General features: G+C 38.6%; 1 pseudogene; it reads left to right on the top strand.

Annotated features, from left to right (window-relative positions):
- The first annotated feature begins 463 nt into the window (after positions 1 to 463).
- On the top strand, positions 464 to 10,933 carry LOC100526187 (uncharacterized; annotated as a pseudogene).
- Positions 10,934 to 12,107: the final 1,174 nt, after the last annotated feature.

The following is a 12,107-nucleotide window of genomic DNA, read 5'->3' as shown; positions in this document are numbered from 1 at the left end:
TCACAGAGACAATGTCAGGTCCTTAACACACTGAGTCACTACAGGAACCCCAAAATAAAAATTTTAAAAGATTACCTGCAGAGAAAGGCACACAGTAGCTAGACATTTCGAAGATATATTGTTTTATAGACTTGACTTTAGAGCCAAGTTAACATTTTACATATCACTAAGCAAAATTAAATTTTTAAAGGCAGTCTCTACTGAGATTGTGGGAAAGTTTTGTTTGTTTGTTTTTGTCTTTTTAGGCCCAAACTCTCAGCATATGCAAGTTCCCAGGTTAGGAGTCGAATTGGAGCTGTGGCTGCCAGCTTTGGATCCCAGCTGCATCTGTGACCTACACTGCAGTTCAGGGCAACATTAGATCCTTAAACAGCTGAATGGGGCCAGGGATTGAACCCATGTCCTCATGGATTCTAGTTGGGTTCATTACTTCTGAGCTACACCAGGAACTCCACTGTGGGAAAGTAAAATGAAGGGGTGTGCATCTAACCTAATTGTCTGCAACCTGGCAGCTACAATGGGAAGTTGGAAGAGTTGAAGGAGAGGATCCTGGCCAATAACTCCCTGACTATCGGCACTGACCAGGTCAGGAGAACTGCATTGCATCAGGTGTGCTTAGCTGGACACAGAAACTGTTGAATTCTTGCTGCAACGTGGGGTGCCAGTGAACGATAAAGATGATGCAGGTTGGTCTCTTCATATTGCTGTTTCTGCTGGTGAGATGAGACCATTAAAAGCCTTTCTGGGAAAAGGTGCTCAAGTGAATGCTATTAGTCAAAGTAGCTGTACTCCTCTACATTATGCAGTTTCCAAAAACAGGCTGTGAAGTGCAGGAAGGCGGGACTAATCCAGATGCTAAGGACCGTTACCAGGTCACAGCAGTGCCCCAGGCAGCAGCCGGGGACACTTAGCCTGTAATGAGGAGAGAATGGAAGAAGCAAAACTGCGAATGTCCCAAGGAGCAAATATTTATCTTGAGAATAAAGAAGAGAAGACACCCTGTAAATGACCAAAGGTGGTCTGGGTTTAATTCTCAAGAGAATGGTGGAAAGTAAAGCAGCTTGGATTTATTCTTACTTTGTATGTTTTGTAGTGTCCTCTAATGTCCTGGAAACCAACGTACCTGTGCACATGACATCATCTATGAATGATGTTTTCTCATCTCCACAGCCTTATAAACATGTTGAATATTGTTCCTAATGAGATATTAGTTCTAAGCTTACAATTTGCTTTCCAGGCATTGAATAATGGTTGAGACTGTTCTAATATTGTTGTATGTCATTTTGTATTGAATTTTGGTTAATTTTGAGTAAGCAGTTTTGGTGTTGTGAGTCTTCAGCACCCTCTGTCCCCTTCTGAGGCAGAACAACCCCAGCAGCACCAGGTCTCTTATTCTGCCAAATATTTCTAGGTGGATTCTAAAATGTTCCTCCATACAGTTGAAACAAATCCAAACTCATTTTGCAAGCTCACTCAGAAGCCTATGCCAAATAGTTCTGTGATTTTCTTTTTCCAACAATATGGTTTAATTCGTTTTTGTTATAGGAGGAATACTTATGTATTTCGAGGAACAAAATTTAAGTTGGAAGGTGTGCTATCCAAGATTGGCATTTTATAAATACTAAAATAATGAAATGAATAGCCTGAGTACCCATGTGTCTTTTTAATGAGTTATTTCCCTCCGAAATAAAATGTATTGTTTTTAAAAGGGAAGTTTTCAAGTACCTATATTAAGTCATCCTGTATTGAAAAGAATGTCAATCTTGTTACCATGATATGTAACAAAAATGTATGTTGATTTGTATTTCACAAACTAAAAACATAAAAGGTTGAGAGAATCCCCCCATCCCCTGCAAAATGCAATCTTGAAAAAAACTCAAAAGTAAAATGAAACAAATGAACATCAGTGTACAGCCAGGTGATGGCATAACCTCTCAGAGAGGGACGATTCCAAATGACTTTTACAACACAGTTACTTGACCACACGTTCTTAGCAGGATATACTCTACGACAATAGTTTTCACTAATTATATTATGGTAGTAATAGTAGTTTTGCTATTGTTATTCCAAGGCTATTGTATAGTTATACTGGTGTATTTGAAAACTGGAATTTCAATGTGAATAAAAAGAGAGAAATATGTAAGATCAATGTGGTTAAGGAAAACCTCGGAGTCTGAATTGCGGGTATCAGTATGAACTCATGTATTTTATCTGAAATGTGTATATCCTGAAATGACCTGGAGAAAAAAGACCAACTCAGTAAGCATAAACACCACTAGTGTTCAGACCATGCTCACTAAAATGGATCAATGGTCTCTGGAGATTCTCACTTTCACTTCTGGGGTAGAAAATGTATAAGGTGATCCTGGAACATCTTGTCATACTAGAAAAAAAAGCTGATGTCAAAGATTCCTGAGGTTGTGGAGTTCCTGTGTAGCCTAGTGGGTTAAGTATCCAGCACTGTCACTGCAGTGGCTTGGGTTGCTGCTGTGGTACTGGTTGGATCTCTGGCCTGGGAACTTCCACATGCCTCAGTCACAGCCAAAACAGAAAAGATTATTGAGGTTGTATCAAAAGGATTCAGGAGCCAACTTGAAGAGGTTTCTACTGGCTAAAAAAGGGATAAATTGAGCATCAATAAGGACACTAAGTTCAATGTATGGAAATATACCAAATACAGACTTGGCACAATTCCATAAATGGAATTATTACTATAGTAATAATAATAAACTCATCCATGATCATCTATGATCAGAAGCTCATCTTTCTCCCTTGAAATTACAATGTTCACTGCCTATAGCATTCATTTGATAATGAATAATGTGCCACCTTATTTTACTTTCATTCATGGTCTGCCTCTTGTATACCTTTTAAAAATTGATTTCTAGGAGTTTCGTGGTGGTCTAGTGGTTAGGACTTAGCACTTTCACCACTGTGGCCCAGGTTCAATCCTTGGTTTGGAAATTGCGATCCCACATCAAGGCATTGCACGTGACAGCCAAAAACAGAAAAAAAGGGAAAAAAATGATTTCTAGAAGTTTCCACTGTGGCACAGTGGGTTAAGAATCGATACAAATAGTTAAAATAGGAGTTCCCATCGTGGAGCAGTAGTTAACGCATCCGACTAGTAACCATGAGGTTGCAGGATCAATCCCTGGCCTTACTCAGTGGGTTAAGGATCCGGTGTTGCTGTGAGCTGAAGTGTAGGTTGCAGATGTGGCTTGGATCCCGTGTGGCTGTGGCTGTGGCATAGGCCAGTGGCTACAGCTCCGATTAGACCCCTAGCCTGGGAATCTCCATATGCCTAGGGAAGCAGCCCTAGAAAAGACAAAAAGACAAAAAAAAAAAAAAAAAAAGTTAAAAAAAAATTAAAACATGCAAAAAGTATATATACATATAAGCAATTCTTCCTTTACTCACTAGTAACCTAACCCCCTGAAATTATCCCTAATCCATCTCCCCAAAAATAACCACTATCATATTTCTTGCAGGACACTTTTTAAAAGTATGCTTATCTAAGTATAGACATATATTTCTAGATATCCTTTTCTCCCCCCAAAATTATAAAAGTAAACTAACTCTATATCTATCATTTTGCTTTCTTTTAATCTAAAAAAAACTCTTAAAAAATATTTCTTGAGACTCTTTATATACCAATATAACCAGAGCTCCCTAATTCTTCTTAATGGGTACATGTTTCCCATTATATGGATGTTCCATAATGTGTTTATCTAGTTCTACACTGATGAATAGCTAGGCTGATTCAAGTATTATGCTATTTTTTTTTTTTTCTGTTTGGTCTTCCTATTTCACTTTACACAGGTTTCTAACTGATTTGATTGTGAACTCTTCATTATGGCATCAAGCCTTTTGCACATTTCTTTATATCACACACTGTATGTACTGGAAAATAATGTGTGCTTCAAGGGTGGTGTCTACTTGGCCCTCAGCTTGAAAGGCTCCTTGAAAAAATGCCCATAAGGAGTTCGGTTACTGCAAATTTCCAGTTTTACTTTTGAGGTCAGTGAATAGATGCTAATAATTCATCATTGTTCCTGGAGTTAGCAAGAAGCCCTTTACAAGATTACAGACCATTTAGCACTTTATAAATCGGAGCTAACACTTGAAATTACACTCAGAGGTGAAGAACCCATCTCCCTAATGAAGGAGAACATAAGCTATGCTATGCCCTGAAGATCCAGACTGGTTTTTTTCTGGTTGGATCTATTTCTTCTTAGGGCCATTAGATTTTGTTGTGATGTTCATCAGCATCATGATTGAACAGCACACCATGTAACAACAAACAAAGCAGCTACAGTTACTCCTGTGTTTTCCTCATCTGTGTCATTGAGAGTGTCACAGCAGTTGGCTCAAGAATTTCATCACCCCTCAGCAACAACTAAATTCAATGAGGCACCGAATGTAGAGGGTGTACCAGTGGTGGTGACTCCCTGACATATTAAAGGCTAATTCCCAGAAAAGTAGGAAGTAAATAATGCAAGAAACTAAATTTTAAGAATGAAGCCGTTTTACCAAATGAAACGGATTCTGCTTTTTATCCCTACATTTGAAGTAAAAAAAAAAGGGAAAGCATTAAAACTTATTCAGAAGTCTTTAAAATTATATTTTTAAATATTAAGAAATACTAGTATCTAATTCTGTGGTCATTTGTAAGGTTATTTCTTTGAAATTTAAGTGGGCTCCCTTCACACTCACTTACACACACACACACACACACACACATACACAAGCATGCACACACAGGTGTGAGAAGCCCAACCACTCCAGGATTAGCTGTTCCTCAGAAAGCTCAGTAATGATCTGAAATCTGAAGCCCTACTTGAACTTTTCTACTAATTCAGTAATTACTGCTGTGCCTGAAATTGGCCCCTTTCCTGCAATTACTCAACATGCACTTTCAGTCAAAGAGGTTAACACCTGAATTTAGATTCTAATTAGCACCTAAGGTAGAATTTTTTGTTTAAAGCTTATTAAAATGGGGACTTTTCCCAGCATAAGATTTCACTAGTCCACACAGGTAAACACACATTTTATAAACCAATCTCTTTCTGGTTACCCTAAAAGCAACAGCGGTTAGAGATAAAGCCAAAATCAACCTATCACTATTTTAGACACTAACTTCAGAATCAATAAAATTCAATCAATATCTGGAGTTGTCAAATTAGAAAGACTCTCAATAAGCCAAAGACCACTGTTTCTAAAGCCCCATAAATTAGTGATTTCTCTCGAGGGAAAATGTAAATAAATGAGGATAAAAGCAAATTAATATTGGTGTCACTGGCTTTCAGGGTAATCTCTATTTCCTTCCCAAGTCTTCCTAAGCACTAACATTTAAAGATAGCAACAGCAAAAATTATGTGGGGGCATGTGGTCTTTAACTCCTCAGGCAACAATTAGTGTGAGTCTAACTTCAGCTACCAGGGTGTCTTCTCAGTCATTGCTTGGACGCCTTCAGCAAGGGAAACTCACTACTTCCTGGGGCAGCTCGTTTTCTTACCAGGCACCCTGAAAATGAGAATCCCATAAATGATGGCTTATAAGCACACTGGATGTAGGGGCAGTCTTATCATTCAGTTGACTTATCATGAGCTTTCAATTCACGCTACTGTTTAACAATTCCTCCCCTCCCTTGTACTCGTGCAATTGATATTTTAAAATGCAAGTTCAAGGAGTTCTTACTGTGGCTCAGGGAAACAAATCTGACTAGTATCCATGAGGACACAGGTTCGATCCCTGGCCTCACTCAGTGGGTTAAGGATCCAGCATTGCTGTGAGCTGTGGTGTAGGTCACAGCTGCAGCTCAGATCTCGAGTTGCTATGGCTATGGTGTAGACTAGCAGCTACAGCTCCAATTCGACCCCTAGCTTGGGAACCTCCATATGCCATGGTGTGGCCCTAAAAAGATAAATAATAATAATAATAATAGTTAAAAATTAAATAAAATCCAAGTTCAAGCACTTAACATTTATCTCTTTTGAATTTTCCTCTACTTCAGCTCAGCCCCTTGGTTCAACCAGTCAAGGTGATTTAGATTTACTATGCTCTCTGATTGCTTGCCATCTATGCAAATATAAGCATCCTTTGGACTCCTCATTCACTGTTGGTAGCAGTGTAAATTGGTGCAGCCACTGTGGAAAACAGTGTGAAGGTTCTTAAAAATTCTAAAAATAGAACTTCCATATGACCCAGAGATTCACATCCTGGATATATATCTGAAAAAACCCCACCAATTCAAGAAAGATACATGTGTCCCAATGTTCATAGCAACATTACTTGTAATTGTCAAGACATGGAAGAAACCTAAGGGTCCATCAATAGATGAATGGATAAAGAAGATGTGAGATATATATGATGATAAGTGTATACATATATACAATGGAATACTACTCAGCCATAAAAAGAAAGAGATTTTGCCATTTGTGGCAACATGAATGGACTTGGATGGCATTATGCTAAGTGAAATAAATCAAACAGAGAAAGACAAATACTGTATAACATCATTCACGTGGAATCTAAAAAATACAGCAAACAAATATAATGAAAAAGAAGCAGACTCAGAGATATAGAGAACAAACTAGTGGTTACCAGTGGGGAGAAGGATGGGGAGAGGGGCAATAAGGAGTAGGGGATTAAGAGGTATAAACTACCATGTATAAAATAAATAAGCTACAAGGATATGTCGTACAACATGAATAATATAGCCAATATTTTATAATAACTATAAATGGAGTATAACCTTAAAAACTGTGAATCACTATATTGTATACTTGTAACATACATTATTGTACATATATATTGTATATCAACATTACCCCAATACAAAAATATTTTTAGTAAAAAAAAAAAATATAATAAGCATCCTTTGTTCATTCCCATTCAAGAATAAATTTGAAGATATATACAAGGTCTCTCAATATTAAACCTGTCTCAGCTAACACTGAAATACAGAAATGAGACTCTTGTGACTTGTAAGCTATTCTGAGTCATGTCATATTCAGAGCCAAATCAAGTACAAGAAGTTGAAACCATGCTCATGTCTTCAAAACACAAAAGCAAGAGAGTCAAGGCGTGGGAAGTGGTTAAAATGTGTATTCATTTGCTGGCATGCTCATTGCAAACTATCACAGACAGGGTAACTTAAAAAATAGAAATTTATTTTCTCACAATTCTGGAGGCTAGAAGTCTGAGATCAAGGGTTGGTTTCTTCTTGGCTTATGGATGGCCTCTTCCCATTGTCTTCACATGGTCTTTCCCTGTACCTGTCTGTACTATAAACTCCTATCCTTATGAGAACACTAGGCATACTGGTGTGGAGCCTACCCTAATGACCTTACTTAATTACCTTTTCAAAGACCATACCTCCAAATACAGTCATGTTCTGAGGTCCTGGGGGATATGACTTAAACACATGAATTTGGGGGGGGGGAATATAATCAGCCTATAACAGCTCTTAAGAGACATTTCTACCCATGTTCAGATTGCCTATGTTCCTTTAATGTCAGTTTTTCTAAACGGTCGTGTCTAATCTCACTAGATTTGTAATCTTACTAATGTAATGTACATGTGTTTTCACACACTTTTTTTTTTAATGTTTCTTTTCTTTTCTTTTTTTTTAATTTATTTTTTGGCCGCATCCACAGCATGCAGAAGTTCCTAGGCCGTGGATTGAACCCGTGCCACAGCAGCGACCAGAGCCACAGCAGTGACAACACCAGATCCTTAAATCCACTGTGCCATCAGGGAACTCCATCACATGCATTTTTAAGGACTTATGTCTATACTACAGACTCTGTCCTCAAATGGATTGACAGTTAAATAGGAATAGTTTAAATGCTGCAGCTTTTTCACAAAAGTTATGTTTTGTTGATAGACTTATTACAATAAATCAATATTTTAATCTATGTTTAATGTGTATCAATATGTAAATATATATACATTTATAGACTTATAACATATTTACTTATATTTCTGCCACTACACTCCATCTTTCCTTGAAAGAATACATCATGAATATGTAGGTAGATGGCCTCAGTTATCTTGAGCCAGGTGTTACTAAGAAAATTTGATTATTTGACCTCCAGTGAGATCAAACATATGCTACAAATGGACCTTTCGCCCAAATATTTCTCTCTCGTAAATGTGTCTCATCACAGTGGAGCCCTATAGTTGTACAAAAAACCTCAAAGCCCACAGAAGTAAGGCTATAGAAACTTAGGACAGTAGATATCAGCGACATGAGATCAGTAATATACATTCTGCATCCTAAAATTCTTAGCATCTAGATATTATTAGAAAATAGTAGATGCTGTGTGTTTGTGAGTGAATAAAACAATTTTTTTAAAAAAGAAAACAGTGTAAGTTCCTTTTGACCACACTGTACACTATTGTGCTCCTATGTAGTCACTGACTGCAAGTACTCAGACAAAAACTCTAATCACGATGTAAACTTAAGTTATACCATGTAATCAAAATAATAATATATCAAATAGAGCAACATTTTGGATTGAAGGCAGCCACTAGTCTTAAGAATTACCTTGACTGCTAAACTAGCTAGCTCCTTTAACAAGCAACTGAAGAATGTATGTTTGCCCCAACCCCACCCCTCCCCAATGTGCCCAGTTAACTCCATCCAACTGTCAAAAGAGCTGGACATCTGTGAGTCCAAGCCACATGTGGTCCAACTACATATAACAGTTAATACATCAGGGAAGCAGGGAGAAAAATCTAAAGTTAAAAATAGCATGAAGGATGGCCTGGTTTTTTTTTTTAAATAGTACCTATTTATTCCATTGACTAAGAAAATTTGTTTTTTATAGAGTCTCTCTAGGCCCTAGAAAACAAGAGAAATAAAGATAAACTAAATAAATCCCTTTTAAAATGTTTTGCTATCTTTTCCCCCAGTAAGAGAATAGAAATTTTATCCATATCTTCAATTAACCTCAACCCCAAGGAGAGAGCGTAGTGAGTGAGGGCATGAACTCTGGAGCCAGGCTGCCTGGATGAAATTCTAGCCCTTCCACTTGCTCACTATTAGCACAGGAAAGGTACTTAAGCCTCACCATCCTCACCTGTAACATGAATATGTTAGTATCTACTGCTTAGGATTGTTGCAAAAATTAAATAGGGTAAGCCTTTAGGACAATGTCAAGACTGTTGTCAGCACTCTATCAATCTTAGACATTATTGTTTTTTGTTAATAGCATTAATAATCACAAAAACCTGTGAGGTGACTATTATCTCTATTTATGTATGAAAATATACATATGAACATTTGGCCAAGGTCAAATGGCTCTTAAATGGTGAAAGTGAGATTTCTGCCTAACAACTGCTTTTGCTGTAACTTCTCTAAAATGGAACCTTCTGTGGAGACAGTTTGCTTCTCCAAGGCCAAGGGCACATAGCAGTAGGGGGTTAAAATTCCTTTAGAGAACTCAGCATTACACGGTTCTTTTCTCATGCTAATGAATGTGGCAAATCCAAGCATAGTTTGGGCAAACACCTGAAGTGAGAGCAGGCAGGGAGCAAGGGAAGAGTAGAGGCATCAGGCAGTTCCTGAAGTCAGGGCATCAGTGGCATTGTGATTCTGAGCCATCTGTCCACGAACAGCAGGATGCCAGCTAGTGACAGGTTAGGTTAGGGCAGTGGTCTTTGAGGGCAGAGGCCTTGTCTTCTCTTACTCCATGACATGTCCAATAGAGCATAATAAATACTCAATAATAACTGTTTGCTAAATTGAGTTGTCTTGAACTAAATTGAATTGGCCAGCCATCCTCACTGGTATTGCTTGAGAAGCATAAAATGCCCCACCCCTGCCCTCACAACCACACACCAAAATAACTCATTTATTCATTTGTTCTTCAGTGCTTTCCATGGGATAATAAGCAAGACAGTCAGGGTCCTGCTATCATAGAGCTTAGAGGCTGATGATGGAGGAAATGGATAATTAAGCAAGCAATTATAGACAGCATGAGGCGTACTCTGGGAGGAGGTACCCTGGGAGCATGTGGCAGAGAGACTTAAATAAAATGGGGGTAGAGGGTATCTCAGGGGCCATAGAGAGGAAGCTGAGGGGCCTTGCAGGGCCTCACAGACCTTGATAAAGAGTTTGGGTTCTAGTGAGTGATAATGAGATGCTCTTCAGTGTGTTTAAGTTGGGAGTGACATGTTCCGTTTGCATCTTAGAAAGCTCTATTGGGCTCTATTATGGAGAACCGAATGGGCAGGAACAGTCTGGAAGGGAAAGATCATGCTGCTGCAGTAGCATAAACAAGAATCGATGGTGGCCTAGGTTAGAGGAAGGAGAAAAGAGGAAAGGACTAAAGTGAAGGCGAAGATAAAATGTGGAAGATGAGAGTGAGAGGACAGAGATGAGCTGTGAGTGCGGGTGGGAAAAGAGATCATTATGGCTCCATTCACTGAAATGTAAGGAGATGAGTCTAGATCTAGATATGCTGATTTGCAATGCCCCTGGGACATCCGAGTTAGTGGTTGCATACTGGAGTCTGATGCGCAGAAGTAGTAATAAAGACATAAAGACATGATGTGCTGATGTGCGACATAAAGTTGTCAGCATATGTGTGGCTGTTGACTGAGTGAGACACAAGCGAGGTGAACATAGGAACGGATATTGAGAAATACTATTATTTCGGGTAGCTGAGTCCAAACTTAAAAGTGCATCTGTATCATGGGGGAAATTGTTAAAAATACAGGGCCCCAACCTATGAGTTTCTAATTTAGAAAGTCTGAGCTGAGACCTGAGAGTCTACATTTTGCTACATGATTCTGATGCAGACGGACTGTGGACCACATCTTTGGAAACGTGAGGAGGACAGGGGAAGAGAAGCACTTAGGGAAAGCTAAGAAAGAACGGTTGGAGTGGAAGAAGAAGGACGAGGAGCAGGACAAGTCCTAGAGCAAAGAAGACAGAAGAAGGGGTCAGTCTCACCATCTCCCCACCAGCCTGCTGGTATGGGTCATTCCTCAATATTACATCCCTGAAGTTTCCTGTCAAAATGGAAGTGTGTCGCCTAAAATGAGTCACACAGGTTTGGCCCTTGCAGATCCACATTCTTTTTATCACATATGTTTCAAACATAGAATTTGGGGGATATTAAAAGGCTGCTTATTCCATATATTATTTAAATCTCCAGAAGGATCTGAGATAGCATCTAATTATCAGAGGCAAAAATATTTCTGCAGCAAAATGTATAAGTATTTATGCTAAGTGAAATAAATGAAGAACCTCGCATCCATTTAAGCCAGGTGACACATGAAGCTAAGTCAGATCTAGTTTTACCTAAACTGAGCTACAGAAACAAATCTTTTCGTTCTCAGAGCTTTATAGATTTCAAACCTGTGCATAGAATTTCATGGATCTCTGCCACCTGTTCGTGCCTTGCTATGTGTGTGTTTGTTAGACCACAGGTAATTTTGCTGTAATATTTGTTTTAACGACACTAATTTATTCTAATACCATTGATGTGTTAAGGAAAAGCTTGAGCATAAGAGATTTCACATTTGCTTTTGCACAATTTTTTCTGCAAGAAACAGTTTTCTGCAGAAAACTGCTGTGTTCCAGCTGAACCAACAAGGGTAGAACTACACACACAACTCGAACTTCAACTACCTGAATTCATCACATGTGTTATTCTATGAGGTTATGTCTTCTGTTTTTACACTTGTTGACTTTCCTATACAAACACACATTCAACAGCCCAAACCTGTCTAAGAGTCTTGAATCAAAAGCCAATCGGTATACACACAAAGGAAATCAGCATAGATACTTAAAGACCTCAAACAGAAATCACTAAACCCTGTGACAGTGGTTCTTTTAATGATAGTAGTGGCTGGTTTAGTTGCATCAAATATTAAGATTTTCAAAGCTTTCAGTTACCCAGTGAAGCTGCAAGTAAATGAGAAACTATTTAAGAGTTTCTAGCCTACACCACAGCCACAGCAATGAGGGATCCAAGCAGTATTTGCAACCTACACCACAGCTCACAGCAACTCTGGATCCTTAACCCACTGAGCAAGGCCCGGGATCAAACCTGCATCCTCCTGGATGCTGGTCAGATTTGTTTCTGCTA

This window comes from Sus scrofa, chromosome 13 (genome assembly GCF_054392235.1).
Source record: "Sus scrofa isolate SSC_HxYL_T2T_F1_AM1 chromosome 13, Sscrofa_HxYL_maternal_Yorkshire_Landrace_v2.0, whole genome shotgun sequence".
NCBI classification, from domain to species: domain Eukaryota; kingdom Metazoa; phylum Chordata; class Mammalia; order Artiodactyla; family Suidae; genus Sus; species Sus scrofa.
This window is presented reverse-complemented; position numbering and strand designations above follow the sequence as displayed.